This window comes from Neovison vison, chromosome 3, assembly GCF_020171115.1.
Source record: "Neovison vison isolate M4711 chromosome 3, ASM_NN_V1, whole genome shotgun sequence".
NCBI lineage: Eukaryota > Metazoa > Chordata > Mammalia > Carnivora > Mustelidae > Neogale > Neogale vison.
In genome coordinates this window covers 3,377,955-3,395,565 of record NC_058093.1, presented here as the reverse complement: position 1 = coordinate 3,395,565, position 17,611 = coordinate 3,377,955, and the positions used below count along the sequence as shown (strand labels likewise).

At 46.6% G+C, this 17,611-nt stretch overlaps 1 protein-coding gene and 1 long non-coding RNA gene across 8 annotated transcripts in view; one reads left to right on the top strand and one right to left on the bottom strand.

Moving 5' to 3' along the window:
- Positions 1 to 1,225, bottom strand: part of MFSD6 (major facilitator superfamily domain containing 6) — a 69,290-nt gene extending 68,065 nt beyond the window's left edge. The window contains exon 1 of one of the 2 annotated variants that reach the window (XM_044241171.1): positions 67 to 1,225. The gene's annotated coding sequence lies outside the window, so the exon portion shown is untranslated. The remainder of the gene's footprint in view (positions 1 to 66) is intronic. The other variant, XM_044241168.1, reaches the window with a different exon arrangement.
- On the top strand, positions 27 to 17,611 carry LOC122902124. Of its 6 annotated transcripts, none has more exons than XR_006383742.1 (4): positions 27 to 145; positions 5,215 to 5,842; positions 15,686 to 15,928; positions 16,841 to 17,611. It is a non-coding gene; the product is annotated as an uncharacterized LOC122902124 (long non-coding RNA). The 6 variants fall into 6 exon arrangements; XR_006383741.1 differs by having other exon boundaries at positions 15,683 to 15,928; XR_006383744.1 differs by lacking the exon at positions 27 to 145 and adding an exon at positions 3,542 to 3,797 and having other exon boundaries at positions 15,683 to 15,928.

The window sequence follows — 17,611 nt, the reverse complement described above, 5'->3', positions numbered from 1 at the left end:
GCCCCGGTCGACCCCGGAGAGGGAAGGGGTCGGCGAGTCGGGCGCACAGCGGGTTCCGGGACTCACCGGGCAGGGACGCAGCGGAGCTACATCAGCCTCTCCAGGCGGGAAGGGGCCACTGAGTGTCCGGTGCGTCGCCGAGGAGGTAACCGTGTGTGTCGCACCGAGAACGTAACCAAAGTTGCATTTCTGGTTAGACGCGGTGAGAAGGTGGGGAGGCGGGCGCCGGCGCTGGAAGGCGGCATCCCTGGGCCACCAGCCTGTGATGGGCTCCAGGGCGCCGCACCCTGCTCTCGGGGAGCTTACGGTCCTGTTCAGGCGACAACAACAACAACAATGATGACAGCCAACATTTAGGAACGTTTCTTATGTATGAGAAACTGCTTCCGGGCATCTAACATTACCGTAATCCTAAAGATACAGATCATATTCCCATTCCGCAACTATAAAACCGAGGCTGAACACCAAATTACTAAATAATAAAAGGAAGGGAAGTCTTTTATTTCCAGGATTTAAGGCTCTTAGCCATGAAATCATATTGATGAGAATTCCACAGGCCCCGAAGCCTTAGAATTTGAGGTCCCTCTTGAGGAAAAATTAAACAAATTACAAATGCGAAGTCCTGGAGGCCAGGAAGGGTCCCAGAAGCTTGAACTACATTAGCTTCAGGCCAAATCCAGTTGCAATACTTCTGCGGAAAAGCAGAAACTATTGAAGGCAGTAAATGCTGCAATTTCAAATGAAAGAGACGAAGGTGGGTTGTTGGAGAACGAGACATTTTGGCCTAGTGTGACCTCCTACTGCCTCATTGGAACGGACAGCTCACAAGGTACCCAGGTATGATAACAGAATATCATTCTTTTCTGTCCGGCTCTTAAAGAAGGAATCTTTTAAAAAAAAAAAAAAAAACATGGTCTGACATGGCTCCGATTCTCTCCTGCGTGTAGTAGGAAGGGATGGAGACCAGCGAGAAACTGGAGGAAGAAAGGGCAGCTCCTAAACCGCAGAGGCTCGTGGGTGGCCTCATGGGGACGAGTGAAGCCGACTCGCCCAGAGATTTGCGCTGGTGTTTCTGTTGCGGAAAGGACAGGGTGGCCTCAGGGGTCAGCACAGCAGAACATGTTGTTTTCATTGGCCGCGTTAGGGCGGGAACTTTTTCCCGGCCGCGCCTCGCCTTTTACGAGGGAGAAGAGGTGCACGTGCACCAAAGAGAACTGGTCGGCCGCTCCCTGCCGCCCTGAGGTGGGTGTGCTGTGAGCTTCCCAACGCCCTGCCCGGCAGGCTGCCCCAGAGGTCGCCGCACAGAGAGGCAGGGGCACAGAGGTTGAGTCACATGCGGTTCGAATCAGCGCGCACTACGGAGCAGGCGGCCCGGCGGGGAGAGCGCGTAGACGGACGCACGTGGGGCCGGGTGCGCACGGGGCATCGCACGTGGGGCCGGGTCCAACCCGGGCCTCGCCCTCTGCCCCTCTCGGTGATTCCGCCCTCCGCGTGGTGTTGGTTGGGGACAAGGGCCAGAACTGAGGCGGAACCAGGGGGCTCTGCCGGCAGGCGCTGCGGGTACCGGAGCCCACGCAGGCACCGTCTGCCGGGACGCGGGCGCGAGCACCCCCGGCTCTTCGTCCCGCTCACCGGCCAGGCCGAGCGGCAGCTGCGCGTTTCCTCCGCGTTTCTCAGGCGAAGAACAAATGAGGGCTGCGTAGGGTCACCGGCGAGTAGCCAGGTGAACCTTTTAGCCGTTTTATGATCCTAACACGGAGTGCCTCGTGCGCTCCCTGAGTGTTGGCGCTCCGAGCGCGGCCGCTGCACACCCGGACCTCCGGCCCGTCCTCCGCGCCCGGCCCGCGCCGCCCTCCCACTGCCCGCTCCCCCGCGGGTCTGTATTTCCTCCGTAGAGCGCGTGTTGCCCTCACGGCTTTGGCAGACTTTATTGTTCTAAAATACCGAGACAGATCAGCACGTGCAATGGCAACAGCAGGAGCGGCTAACGCTTCGTAGGACTCCCCGGCCGGGCCTTCGGGCGCTCGCGCGTTGGCTCCGTTCTCCCCGCGGGCAGCCGCCAGGAGCTGCGGCTCCGCTCCCGGGTCACAGGCCAGGAACCTGGCGCGCAGCAAGGTTAAGTGACCTGGCGGACATCGCACGGCTCAGGGGAAGCGTCCGCGCTCAAGCCAGCGTCGTCTAGCGTCGGGGCTCTGGCTCGGGGCCGGCCCTTCTTCCTGGGTCGGAGAGACACTGGGAAACACCTCTGTTCCCATGCGGAGGGCCGAGGATTTTACTTCTATGCAAACGGTGCCATGTGCTTTTCTCCGTCCACCCGCTAGCGACGTTGGGCACAACACCCCCCCGCCCTTAGCGGCGGCAGCGTTGCTCTCCCGAGTGTCCGCTGCGGAGGCCACCGGAGGTCTGGAAACCGAGGCTTCTCCTTCCTGGGAGCCTGTGCTACGTCCCGGGCCGGGCTGTCCCCTTGATGCATCTCGGCCCTGAGACGTTTCCTTGTCTCCCATCATCACAAGAAGAAGGGCGAGTACCACGCAACGGGGTATTTTGGAGGAGAAACCACGCTCCCGTGACCTTCGTACGGTGCTATCGTCGCGATCATTCTGTTAGTGCTGGTCAGTGTTGGAGAGCTCGCAGCCCGGCCTAGTTCATGAATTAAACTTCATCCTAAATGTGTGTTGTCGTGTTGTAGGGTTTGGTGCTGTCCGCAGTTTCCGGCGCGCGCTCGGGGCTCGAGTGTCTCCCCGGTGGGTGAGCGCTGCTGGTCTGACGCTCCTGTCCTCCTCTGCGCCTTTCTGTGCTCCACTTGGCTTTTGTTCTAAGCCCTTCTCTCTTCTCACTTGTTTCTGTGCCTGCTCATCTCGTCCCTTCGCTCAGTCACAGAATGCTGAGGATTCCTCCAAATCCCTGTCTCGGGGCCATGTCCCCCTCAAGTGCCGCCTGCATAAGATCCGTCATCCAGTCGGTCATCTCAAGCCCTGAGGCTTGCACCGGCCCTTCCTCGCCTTCTGCATCTCTGCCACTGGGCCTTCCTTCTGGGTTCCCAGGGGGTCGTGCACCGGGTTGGTGCCCCTCCCTCCCCCACCCCATCAGCTTCTCTTGGCCATCACACCAAGTTGCTGTACACTTAGCAGATCAAAACAACACAAACTTACTACCCAGAAGTCTGAAGTCCACAACGGGCATCGTTAGACTAAAATCCGGGCATCTGCAACTATCTTGCATCTGCTGTTGAGGAGAGAAGCCCCTCATCTCTCCGGCTTCTGGGGGGCTGCTCCCACGTCCCTGGCTCACAGCCCCTTCCCGCAGCTTCAGAGGGCGCAGATCTCCCTGCCGCTTCAGTTTGCTTCTTGCCTTCCTGGCTCAGCGCTCCTGTGCCTCCCCTTGTAAGGACCCTGGTGGTGACCCTGGTGGTGACCCTGGTGGTGACCCTGGGCTCATCCTGATCATCCGGGATGACCTTCTCCTCTCAAGAGCCTTAACCTAACCACATCTGCAGAGTCCTTTTGGCCACGTAAAGCCACATGTGGCTCGTCTGTTATTGGGTCCCACCAGCCGTATAACACATGGATTCCAGTTCTGGTCCCAGGTGACAGCTTCAGACCCCACCAGTCCCAGTACATGGGATGGGGACGTACATGGCCAGTTATGTAAAGGGAAGTCCTGGTTCGTATGCAGCACGTCCACTCACATCCCCTTGGCTAAAACGGTCCCATGTCTACGTCTGGATGCAAAGGAGGAAGACAGTTCCACTGAGCAGCTGTATGCCCAGCCCAGTTCAGTCACAGCGGGAGAACCGGGTGAGTGGGTTTGGGGAACGAACCGGCAGTCTTCAGGGGGGAACCAAAGAGCTCTAGAGAGACGGAGGGGCCTAAGTTAGATTGGAGGGTGCAGAGGGCCTTGGAGGCAGTAGAGAGAGGTAAGTGGGCGATGGCCCGGGAAAGCTTGGGCCACCCCATTCCCCCCAGCGGGGGCAGCTGTGAGGCCAAAAGGAGCGGAGCTATGGGGAGCAAAGGGTGACTGTCGAGAGATGAGGTTGGGTAAGTCGGCCGGAGGCTCATGTTAGGCACTTGGGATTCCATGACACTGGGTATGGTCCCCAGAAGGACGCTGAAGCGGTGCAACTGGTGCCTTTAGAGGACGGCCGTGGCCGCTGCGTGGGGACTGGCGCAGAGGGAGAAGGAGGGGGTGAGGCTCCCTTGGAAAGCCCCGTCCGGGAGCAGAGACGTTCACAGGGGCGCCGAGCCGTGGCCGCAGTGGGGCCGGAGAGAAGCGGGGGGAGCTGAGGGTTTGGAGACACCCGCTCGCTCCGTGATCTGTTGGGTGTGGGCGGCCGCGGGAAGGAGGCCGTGAGCTGAGGAGGCACGAGCCGGCTGGATGCAGGTAACCATCACTGAAAGGGAGAAGCCTGTGGGAGGGGCAGGCTGGAGGGAGAAAGAAGAGCTCACGTTTGGGCATCATCCGCCTGAGAGGACTGTGGGACGCACAGGTGGCCCCGGGAAGCCGGCGGGCACAGGGGAACGAAGGGGACCACCGGGGGAGAGAAGATACCAGAGTCCCGGGGAAGGCCAGCCGTCACCAGTTGGTATGGGAGGTGGATGAAGAAGGATTCGCCACAGAAGAAGGAATGTCAGGAAGGTGTTGTCACTGAAGCCTAGAGAAGAATGGGGTTTTTTAAAGATTTTATTTATTTGAGAGAGAGAAAGAGAAAGATCATGAATGGGGGAAGGATGGAAGGAGAAGCCAACACCCCAGTGAGCAGGGAGCCTGAGGCGGGACTTGATCCCAGGACCCTGGGATCAGGACCTGAGCCAAAGGCAGACGCTTACCAACTGAGCCCCGCAGGCGCCTGAGAAGAGCTTTTCCAAAGCACGACTGAGCAGACAGCACATTGCCCGGCTTCCTTCCCATGCCACACCAAACAGGATGTCCCTGTAGACCAGGCTGTCCCTCAAGGGCGACACGCCCCGGGGCCAGCTCTCCCCTGGCGCCCATCAGACGACAGTTTCACGCTGGGCGGCGAGCTCCGTCCAGACAGGGACGGCTGTCGTGTTCGAGATTCGTATCACTTGCACCGCGCGTGTAACCGCTCACATGCGGTGCTTGAAGCAGGATAAGCCCGTTTCTCCCCCACATGCAGGGTTCCGCCCTGGGAGGCTCGGGGGTGCCGCGCACCAGATTTATGCTCCTCTGACCACACTGTTCTGTCACTTTCAGTAAAATTTCCGTCTCAAAACCCAACCTGGCTTCGCCACCGTCACCTGTCACACTCACATCCCAGTCACGGAAAGAGAAGAAGAGCAAGACATGTTCCTTCTCTCGGGACACGACCAGAAGTTGCTCGTTCCTCACGCCTGGATTCCGGGGGCGCAAGGAAGGCGGCGGCCGCGGTCCGGAGTGGCCCGTGCGCAGGCACCGGTTCCGTCTCCGCGGGAGGTAGACAGGACAGACACCAGACGCAGCCAGCAGCCCCCCTCCCTGTGCCATTCACTGTCACTCGCCGCTGAGCCTGACCTGGCTTGTGTGCCCGTTGGAAAGGTGGGGGAGATTGACCCCACGCCCTTGAGGCTGATTGCCTCGGCCGGGAGGACTGGAAGGGCGCGGAGAGAGACCTGATGAGTATTTGTTGAATAAATGGCTAAATGCCAGGTGACAAGAGTCGCGAGCCCGTGCCTTCTCGATCCCGCCACCATCGGGCCTTCTTTCCGTGGCATCGGCTTCGTGGAGAAAGTGCGACTTACCCTCGACTCAAAAGCAGGCGTGAACTGTAAATCGGAAGGAAGGAGGCCCCGAGACATCCTCCACGCGGGTCTTTGCAATCGCACCTCTGGAGCTGGCCGGCTGGGTGAGCTGCTCAATCTCTAGATAATAATCCTGCCGTCTCCTTTCCAGTCTTTATACAGGCATATTTGAAAATATGATTATGTTGACAAAACAATTATAAATATTCATGATGGCCAAGAGTTAGTTGCTCCCTTGTGTCATTACTTCTTCTTTTTCTTTTTTTTAACTCTGAGTGTCCCTCGTGCTTCACCACAGACAATAAGACGAGCTAGCACTGCGCAGTGGATAGTTAGTTCTTCACTAGGTCACTGACGTATGCCTGCGTGGGGTCCTGCCTGGCTCAGTCACTAAGCAGCTGCCTTGGGCTCAGCTCATGATCCCTGGCATCTGGGGATGGACCCCGCATGGGCTCCTTGCTCACGGGGAGCCTGCTTCTCCCTCTGCCTCTGCCCGCTGCTCCCCCTGCTTGTGCTCACTCTCTCTGTGTCAAATAAATAAAATCCTTTAAAAAAATAAATATCTCTTTATATATTTCTTGTAAATAAGAGTTTTTAATGTAATAAGAGTTTTAAAAATTAAGAGTAAGTTCTTTTAATTTTAAAGACTTTGTGGGGCGCCTGGGTGGCTCAGTGGGTTAAGCCTCTGCCTTCAGCTCAGGTCATGATCTCAGGGTCCTGGGCTCGGGCCCCACATCGGGCTCCGGCCCCACATCAGGCTCCCTGCTCAGTGGGGAGCCTGTGTCCCCCTCTCTCTCTGCCTACCTCTCTGCCTACTTGTGATCTCTCTGTCAAATAAATAAATAAAATCTTAAAAAAAATTTTTTTAAAGACTTTGTTATTTATTTGACAGAGAAAAAGACTGTGAGAGAGGGAACACAAGCAGGGGGAGTAGGAGGGAGCAGCAGGGAGCCCGCTGAGCAGGGAGCCCGATATGGGCTCAATCCCAGGAGCCTGGGATCATGACCTGAGCCCAAGACAGATGCTTAACAACTGAGCCACCCAGTTGCCCCCAAGAGTAAGAGTTTTAATGTAATTTTCTTCACATACTTTCTAAAATGTTTCCTTGTCCAGTACCGTCTCATCATCTTACTGTTTCTTAGATGACAATAAGTCAACGGAAGTGTGGCGTGGAGTTACGCCCCGGATATATAAGGAAGTATGGAATCAGGTCCTTCCCATCAGAAGGCCTGTGGTTTACTTACTGGCTGAGGCATGGTTATAAATAGGTTGGTTATCACAGAAGGTAGCATATGCTGCGAGTGGCACACAGACTAACTTTTCAGAAATATCACTTCCACCATGTTCCTCCCCTATTTAGAATAATTCAGGGGCACCTGGGTGGCTTGGTCAGTTAGGCGTCTGTCTTGGGCTCGGGTCATGATCCTGGCATCCCAGGATCAAGCCCCACAGTGTGCTCCCTGCTAAGTGGGGAGTCTGCTTCTTCCTCTGACACTCCCTCCTCTCGTGCTCTCTCTCTCTCTCATAAATAAATAAAATCTTTAAAAAAAACAAAAAATTCATTAGCTTTTTATGGCTTGGTGCCCAAATTTCCAAATTCTTAACCACCTTCAAACACTAAATCTTGCCAATTTTATCTCCTTGGCATTTCCGAAGCGATTTCATCTTACCCGTCCCCACACTGCATGAAAAGGTGTCCAGATTGGTTTCCCTGTCTCCAGTCTTGCAAATCTCTTCAGTACAAATGAAGGCACTCAATATGCATCATAGTTGTGTAATTTTTAACAATATACTTGCTTCTTCATCTTTAAAACTTTTTCTGAAAGTATGATATGTAGGACAGTATACAAATCAAAGGGAAAAATTCAAAGTTATAATAAATTTAATAACAACACTGTGTCATCATCACAATACCAAGAAACTGAATATGACCAGCCCCCCAAAAGATTCCCTTGTGACCCTTACAAGTTACTACTCCTCCCTTCTCCCCAAAGGTAACCATCATTCTGGTTTGTAAACTCTTTAGTTTCAGACTTAGTATACATTAGTTTTGCCTGTTTTTAAGCTTTATGTAAAAGGAATTAAAAGTATATAGCCTTTTATACTTGATTTCTTTTGCTCAAGATTACATTGTGTGTCTAGTTATTTCACTTCTGACATATGAAGACACGTTGTTTTGTTTTCTTCTGCTGATGGGCATTTGGATTATTTATATTCCTTGGCAATTACAATAATGCTGCTGTGACCATTCCTGTCTTTTGGTGCACATATGGATGAATTTCTATCCTACATACCTATGAGTATAACTGCTAAACCGTAGGGGGTGCAGGATTTCACCTTCATTAGCACCAAACAGATTCCCAAGGGGGCTGTATTTATATTCCTTCCTTGTTCCACACCCCTGCCCTGACTTGGTGTTTTCAGTCTTCTTTTTTTTTTATCTTTTATTTTGAGATAAGTTATTACTTACAGAGAAGTTGTGAAGATAGAGCAGAGAGGTCCGTCACCCAGCTTCCCGCATGTCAGTCACATCCTGCAGAGTCACAGTAAACGATCGAAACGCAGACGCTGGCCTTGCTAAACCCGGATACAGATCCCAGTTGTGTCTCACCCGTCTCTCCGCCAACATCCTTTTTCTGTTTCAGGGTCTGATCCAGGATCTCACCCAACACTTGTGTCTCTCTAGTTTCTCCTTCGATCTGTGACTGCTCCTTAGTCTTCCCTGTCCCTTTCTTTAACCTCGCAACGTGTCCCCAGATACTAGTCGGTGGTTAAAAGAATGGCTCCGTGTAGTTTTACTAATACTTTCTCGTGGCTAGAGTGAGGCTGAATCTTTGTGGGAAGAATGTCCTTGAGGTGTGTGCTCTTCTCTCACCACACCAGGCGCACACATCCCATGTCCCATTCCTTGTAGTGTTAGTTTTGATCCCTTGAGAAAGGTCATGCCTACTAGATTTCTCCCCTGTCAAGTCATGCTCGTTCCCTTTCTGATTAACAGCGTCTGGAAGGACACACTGATACTTTGTATATATTTGCCATTTCCCTCCAACCTTTATTCACTAATTTAACATTCGTCGGTGGTTCTCGCTGGAAACTATTATTACTGTGATACTCTAATGGACATTTTACAGTGTCCTTATTACTTATACATTTATTAACCAGAATTCTTTTGTAGAGAAAAATCTTCCCTTCTTCTCCACTTAATTACTTATTTAATCAATTATTTATATCAGTATTGCCTCATGGATGTTTACTCTATTCTTTGCATTTATTTATTTGAGAGAGAGCAAGAGAGAGAGCAAGCAGGGGGAGGGCAGAGAGAGAAGGAGAAGCAGCCTCCCACTGAGCAGAGAGCCCGATGCAGGGCTCGATCCCTGGGCCCTGAGATCATCACCTGAGCTGAAGGCAGACACTTAACTGACTGAGCCACCAGGCACCCTCTTCGCCACTTATTTACTATTTAATCAATTTTTTATATCAGTATTGATTCATGGATATTTATTCTATTCTATGACTTAAAATTCAGTCTCTTTCTCTCAAATACATCTTGTTAAGAAAACGGCTGCCTGGGTGGCTCAGTTGGTAAAGTGTCTGACTTTTGATTTCAGCTCAGATCATCTCGGGGTGCTGAGATCAAACCCCGACTTGGTCTCCACACTGGGCATACAGACCACTTGGGAATTTCTCTCTGCCCCTCCCTGCACTTATACTCTCTGTCTCTCAATTAAATAAATTTAAATCCTTTAAGAAAATAAAATAAAATTCAGTCTTTTCATTATTTATCTCCTTTCTCAAATTGTTCCATATTTAGCCATTGGGTGTTCTTTTCAGATTGACTTCTGTATCTTTTCTTTTTTCAGGCTGGAATTTGAGTATGATTTATTATTTTTAGTAGAATTTTAAATATATAATCAGTACAATTTTGCCATAAACTTTGCCGAAATGTTTTCTAAAGTCACTGCTCACATTAGTTGCTTCATAAACTCATTTTTTAAAATTGTAATACATAACATAAAATTTACTCTTGTAACCATTTTTAACTGTCTAGTTCAGTAGCATGAAGTATGTCATCTTCATCCATCTTTGTAACGATTTCATCTTCCCAAACGGAAACTACATGCACATTAAACAGTAAGTCCCACCTTCCCTAGATTTCTCCACTGGCAGGCGCTGGGACCACCATTCTGGTTTCTCTCTGAAACTGACTCCTCTAGGTACGCCATATAAGTGAAATCACTCAGTTTGTCCTTTTGTGCCTGGCTTGGTTCGATCAGCGTGATGTTCTCAGGGTTCTCCATGTTGCAGTGTGCATCAGAGTTTCTTTCCTCTGTACGGTTGAGTAATATTCCAGTGTAGGGATATACCACATTGTGTTTATTCTGGGCCTTTTTACTTATGTATTTTTAGGAGCTTTGGCATTATAAGATGCTCTAGGCTCGTCTGACACTAGGATCAACTCCTTCTGCAAAGAGCTGTGGTTCTTTTCATGCAAGGATGGTATTTAGAAACCAAGTGATTGTGCTCATTGATACTGGGATGTCACTGCTTCTAGGTTCTATCAGCGGACAGAGTAGGAAATGTATGTATGTTTATTAACCCATTTATCCATATGGATCTATGTTTATTTCCACCCCTACCTAACTGTGCATAAAATGAGAAACAAAACAAACACAAGTTCATATTGATATACTCCACTCCAAGCCAGCATTATGGGTTTCCTTCTAGCATTACCCTTTGCTTATTTATAACTTTTCTGGACCAGTGAGAAGCCCAGCTGTCTTTATCTACAAGGTACTCACTTGTTCAAAACCAGGATGGCTGTCCAGTAGTCTAAGTCATTTCAGTAATACCGCACAGAAACAAGTTTACCAACTAGAGTATAGTGTTTGGGAAATTTTTTTGTTTAGCCTTACAATATCCAGTCAAAACACTGTTTTTCAGACAATTATCCTATGAGCTCACTAATATGTGGAATTTAAGAACAAAACAGAGGATCATAGGGGAAAAGAGGAAAAAATAAAACAAAATGAAACCAGAGAGGGAGGCAAATCATAAGAGACTCTTAATCATAGGAAACAAATTGAGGGTTGCTGGAGTGGTAGGGGTGGGTGATGGGGTAACTGGGTGATGGACATGAAGGACAGTGTATGTAATGAGTGCTGGGTATTACATGACTGATGAATCACTGACCTCTACCTCAGAAACCAATAATACAGTATATATTAATTAATTGAATTTAAATTAAAAATAGATAAATTAAGTTCCCCCAAATAAAGACTAATGAATTGAAAATATAATTTTAAAAAACCCAAAAAACATTTTGAACACTGTTTTCCAAAGCTGCTTTGGTCAGCTCCTTTCTCACCCGACCCTTCAATGTGGTCACTCATGTGTAACGAATTAGATTAATTTGTGCTGCAATTCGAATCACTTGCCAACATTTTGCATTTTATCTTGAGTTCCCTTCCCACATACAACAGGATTCTCTGATTGGGGTGTATTGTTCTGTGGGTTTTTAGAAGCTGCGTAACGTCATGTACCTGTCAGTTCAATAACATAAAGAACAGTTCCCTCCCCTGAAAAATTCCCTTGTGCTGTGTCCCGTTCATTGACTTTCAGTTCCTGCCAACCCCTCATCACATCAAGGCCTAGAGTCTGCCTTTCCAGAACGTTGCAGAAAGGGAGTCCTGGAAAATGTAGCCTGTTAAGTCTGACGGTTTTCACTTGGCAGCATCTGCTTAAGATCCTCGGGTCCCGCACAAGTCAGTGGTTTCCTCCTCCTACTGCTGAGCGGTGGCCCGTCCCAGACGCACAGCACGGTTTTTCGCCCACGCACTGATCGAAGGCTGTCTGGGCTGTTTCCAGTTATTGGCTATTATTAGTAAGACTTCTGTCAGTGTTTGTATACAAATCTTGTGTAAAAAAAGTTTTCGGTTCCCTTGAGTAAAGACGTTGACTGTGGGATTGCTGGGGCACGAGGTGTCACTGTATGTTTAACCTTGAAAGAAAGGGCCAAGCTCCTCAGTGTGGCTGCAGGGCTGAAAGGCTCCTTCTCCCCGCCAGAGAGGGCCCCCCTCCCCCGCCCTTGTTACTGTGGCTGCTTTCATTCTAACCCTCTCTGTTGGTGGGCTGTGGCTTATCATCCTGGTTTTCACTTGCCTTTCCCTAAGACTAAAAATATTGAGCATCTTTACATATGCTTATATATCTCATCTTTGGTTAAGTGTCTGTCAGATCTTTTGCCGGTTTTTTTTTTTTTTAATTAAGTAAGTTTAGGCAACTTTTATTGAAATGAAAAAAGAAATGAGTATTTTATTGAATTGAAAATTTTATTGAATTTTATTGAAGTGAAAAAAGAAATGAAAAGAAATGAAAAAAGAAAAGAAAATGATTTCATTATTGAAATGAAAAGAAAAAAGCACAGTACAAGGTAAACTTGGAGTGGGGATAAGGATACAGAAATTAATTTAAAGGCATGGGATCTACCTGTAAGGAAGAGGAGCCAGTTGTCTCATGAGGGAGGCATATGCAGATAAAGGAATCCCAGTGGTGATGAGCATAGGAAGTCCCTGATGGCTCCCACCGATTGAATACTTACTATGAACCTGGACCTATGCCAGACAGGTTACATATACCAGTGCTCATTAATATGCACAAACTCTAAGTTTTACAGCATTCCAAGGTAGTATTTTTTTTTAAAGATTTTATTTATTTATTTGACAGAGAGAAATCACAAGTAGATGGAGAGGCAGGCAGAGAGAGAGAGGGAAGCAGGCTCCCTGCTGAGCAGAGAGCCCGATGCGGGACTCGATCCCAGGACCCTGAGATCATGACCTGAGCCGAAGGCAGCGGCTTAACCACTGAGCCACCCAGGCGCCCCCAAGGTAGTATTAGTATTCCTATTTTGCAGAGGAAAAACATGAGGTCACAGATCTTCATCTCACTAAGGTCACGTAGCTAGACTGACGAGACTGTATTATCCATTAGGCCTTGTTAGATTTCTTTCAAGGCTTAGAAACATTTCTGTTAGAAAGTTTATTTAGAAGGAATAAGTATTTCTTTTTATAATTGAAGAATTGCCATACAATATCCTACTAGTTTTAGGTGTATATCCTACTGATTCTATGTTTTTATTCTAAAATGATCCCTGGGATAAGTTTGGTGAACATCTGCTACCATACAAAGTTACTACAATATTGTAAGTATATTCTCTATGCTGTGAATTATATCCCATGATTTAATTTATTTTGTAACTAGAAGTTTCTATTTCTTAATCCCTTTTACTATCTCATTCCTTTCCCCTCTGGTAACCAACAGTAGCTGTGCTTCTGTATCTACGAGTCTGTTTCCGTTTTGTTTTGTTCCTTTGTTTTTCTAGATTCCATATATAAGTGAAGTCACAGAGTATTTGTCTTCCTCTGTCTGACTTAATTCATAACATAGTATCCTCTAGGTCCATCCATGTTATCATAAATGGTAAGATTTCATTTTTATTTATTTATTTTTTATTTTTTTGGAGCCCAGAGCGTGGCTTGAACTTACAACTCTGAGATCAAGACCTGAACTGCGATCAAGAGTCAGATGTCTAAACAGCTGAGCCACCCAGGAGAACGAAGATTTCATTCTCTTTTATGGATAATATTTCTTTATATATATAATATATTATTATATTATATAATATGATATACATATCTTTACCCATTCATCTGTTGGGAGACACTTTCTTTTGCCCATCTTTATTGGGTTGTTTATATTCTTATTATTGAGTTTTGAGAGTTCCTTATATACTCTGGATATAAGTCCTCTACCACATTCATGATTTACAAATGTTACTCCAAGTCCCTAGTTTGTCTTTTCATTCTCTTAACGGTGCCTTTTGTGGGGCAAAGTTTTTAATTTTAATAAAATCCAGCTTACCAAATTTTTTAAAATTTTATGGATTGTACTTTTGGTATCCTATCTAAAAGATTTTTGCCAAATCAATAAAATTAAAGATTGGTTCTTTGAAAAGGTCAATGAAACTGATAAACTTCAAACCAGATTGAACAGGAAATAAAAAGAGAAAATACAAGTTACCAATACCAAAAAAAAAAAAAGGAAAGAAGATATCATTACCAATCCTATTAAAAAGAAATAATATTATGAACAATTTTATGCTGTAAATTTTTCAACTTAGATGAAATATGTAAATTTCTTCAAAGACAAACTATCAAATCTACTTAAAGAAGAAACAGATAAACATAAATAGGCAAATATCTATTAAAAAAATTGAATTTGTACTTTAACACTTTTCTACAAAGGGAATTCTAGACCTGATGGCTTGACTGGTTAAGTTCTACCAAACTTCTAGCTAAGAAATAATACATTGTTTCAAAGTCTAAGCCGTGCGCGCACGCGAATAATACCACTTCTGTACAGTTACTTCCAGAAACCAAAGAGGAGAGAACTCTTCCCAATTCAACTTAGGAGCCCAGCATTACCCTGGTCCCAAAAGCAGACAAAAATATCATAAGAAAATAAAACTACAAGCCAACATCCCTAACAAAGGTCCAAAAATTCTTAATGAAATTTTAACAAATCACATCTAGCAATATATTAAACATTATAACACACCATGACCCACTGGGGTTTATTCTAGGAATGCAGTTGGATCAATATTTAAAATCTAATCAATGTAATACACTGTGCTAATAGAATAAAAAAGGAAACATGATTATCTCAACAGAACAAACTGATAAAATCTAACCTCTATTCAACACAGCACTAGAGGTTCTATGTAATATAATAAGTCAAGAAAAATAAAAATAATCAAGATTGAAAAGAGAAAAAATCAAACCGTCTTTATTCATAGATGATGTGTTCATCTACGTGGAAAATGTTAAACGATCTACAATGAAAGAACTGATAGGACTAGTAAGTGGGAATATCCAGTTAGCTGGATACAAAAATCAATTAAAAATTAACCATGTTTTACAAATAATTTGCATTTACAAGGTATTGCCACTTACATGGTCCTGACTGGCTCAGTCAGTAGAGCATGTGACTCCTGATCTGAGAGTCTTGAGTTCAAGCCCCGTGTTGGCTGTGGATCCTACTTTAAAAAAATAAAAATAAAAAAAATAAGAAGTAGAGCTCCACCTTACCTCATACTACATACAAAATTAACTCAAAATTAATCATACACCTAAATATAATAGATACAACCATTCCAAGGTAGTATTAGGGAAAACTTTACTTACATTTAATCTGGCAAATTTTCTTAAATAGGATATTAAAAATGCAAATGATAATAGAAAGTAATAAATTGGACTTTATCAAAATTAAGAAGTTTTCCTCTCCAAAACACAATGTTATAAAAATTAGAAGGCCAGACACAGGATGGGGGAAATATTTTCAAACATGCCTCCAACAAATGACTTGTATCTAGAATGCGTAAGGACTCTCACAGCTCAACAATACCAAGACAACTAATTTAAGGGTGGGCAAAGCGTGTCAGAAACACTTTGCCAAAGAAAACATGTCAATAGCAAATAAGCACATGAAACTATGCGCAACATCATTAGTCCCGCGAGCAGTCTTTTCCACTGGGGAGCGTTTGGCCTCTCTGTCGCAGAGACTTTGGGCAATGTCTGGAGACGGTTGTGATTGTCACCGCTGGCTTGGAGGCTGCCTGTGGCATGTAGGGAAGCAGCTGCATTTCCCGCAATGCAACAGGACAGCTCTCCACGCGAATTGTTTGACCTCAGACGTCCGTAGTAATAAGGGAGAAACTGCGTTAGAAAGATGCTCATCAAACCTCAGCCACACAGCAGCACACGTGAACGGAAGAAAGGGTGAATGAGACGGAACATACTGTCACGGGGAGAATGCAGAGCAGGTGGGACCTCACAGCTGGGGGTGTCCTAGTTATGCCACTTCGGACGGTGACTTGGCCGTTTCTTTAGCAGCTCAGCACAGACCTGCTCCAGCGGCTCGACTCTCGGTCCTTCTCTGAGCGACAGGAAGGCGCACGTTCGTGTAAAGACTCACGCGGGACCGGACCTCACAGCTGTGTGTGCAGCAGCAGGAACCCGTAACAGCTCATGTGTCCTTCGGTTGTGGATGGAGGAACCGCCGGCGGTTCAGTCGCACAAGGAAACACCGCTCAGCAGTGAGAAGACACACCTGCTGACACCCGCAGTAATAAGTAGGTAAGTTTACAGGGGTGAATGTCAAAGACGTGATCTTACCTGAAAGATGCCAGACACTGCCCCGAAGAAGGAGAGTCCCGTATAGCTCCGTTTGCAAAACTCCAGACTGCAAACTGCTCTGTGGGAACGGAAAGCAGATCAGTGATTGCCCCAGGATGGGGGTGAGTGGGGCAGGGGAGGGGAGGGGAGAACTATAAGGGGGCATGGGGAAGTTTGGGAGGACGATGGATGTGTTCATTACCTCCGTTGTGGTGTTGCCTTCAGGAGTGGTTTATGAAACAATTTACCAAAATGTGTACTTGAAATATGTGCAGCTTATCACATGTCAGTGTAACTGGGCGCACGCTGGGCGGGTGGGGAGGCTGTGGCTCCTGTTCCGTGTCAGGGAGGAAGGTCACGCTTCCCTCCGGGCCGCTCCGGACTGGACCGGATCTGTTCACAAGCCCAACTCGCCTCTGCGACGCCGGACTGAAAGGAAGTCAGTGCCTCAGAGCATTCTTTAAACTGTCCAGGAGGAGTGCTCAGATCGGAGGCTTCCAGAAGACCCAGAAACTGTATAAGAAATTAGGAAATCTCACTTCCTTGCTATCTAAAGTTATTATTTATTTTTATAATAAACTCTCATTACTAAGGCTAGTCTGTGCGTGTTAAGGAACCAGAAAATTACACCAACTCATACTTGTCCTCCACATGCTTGCAGACACGTTCTCCCAGAACATCTAGGCAATGCAGTAAGAAAGTAGCAGATGAGTTACACATGTTGGAAAGGAAGAAACAAAATTGTATTATGTGTACTATTTGATTGTTTACCTAGACAGTTCGGGGGAATCAAACTGAAGAATTACTGGAACTCAAATTAGGTTGGGAAGCCTGGGTGGTGTCGTTGGTTAAGTCTCTGACTCTTGGTTTCAGCTCCGGCCCTGACCTCAGGATCCCGAGACCAAGCCCCACATCAGGGTCCATGTTGAGCTCAGCATCTGCTTGGACTCTCTCTCCCTTTCCCTCCGCCCCTCACCCCTGCGTGTTCTCTCTCTTAAATAATTAAATCCTAAAAAAAAAAGAAAAATAGGTTTATGTAATATGGCCAGGTACAAAATTAATATGCAGAATTCGGTATTTTCTAAATATGCAGAAAACAAACACTATAGGATGGAAAAAAGCTGATACCACTGAGAACAATGAAATTCTCACTACTTGGTCACTTCTTCTGAACATTTTCTACTTCTGTGTCCTTCTCAAAGTGTTATGTTGGGAATCAGCCGGAATGTGTTTATGGTCCTAAAGCATTTCCGGAGAAGCTCTGTGTGATCCGAAGGGTCATCCTCTTCCCTTCATTCAGTGTAATGCCTTGGTTTCTATTTCATTCAACAGATCAGTTGAAAACCATGTTCGTCCAGCTGCAGGCCATAGCCTGACCAATCCTACCATTGGTTGTTTAGGACTTTACCAATGAGTTAATTTATGTAAATTAATTATGTAAAGTATCCTTCTTCATATTGGATATTTTTCTGTATGATGACGGACTCATATAATTCAGGAGAGCTGGGTAGACAACAGCAAGAAAATATTTGTGTCCTCAGTAACTTGTATAAATAGAACTTAAATCTTTTGCTGTATGGTATTTTAGAATATATGTTAAAACGAAAGTATGAAATAAACTGTTCTTGGTCATTTAAAGTCAAA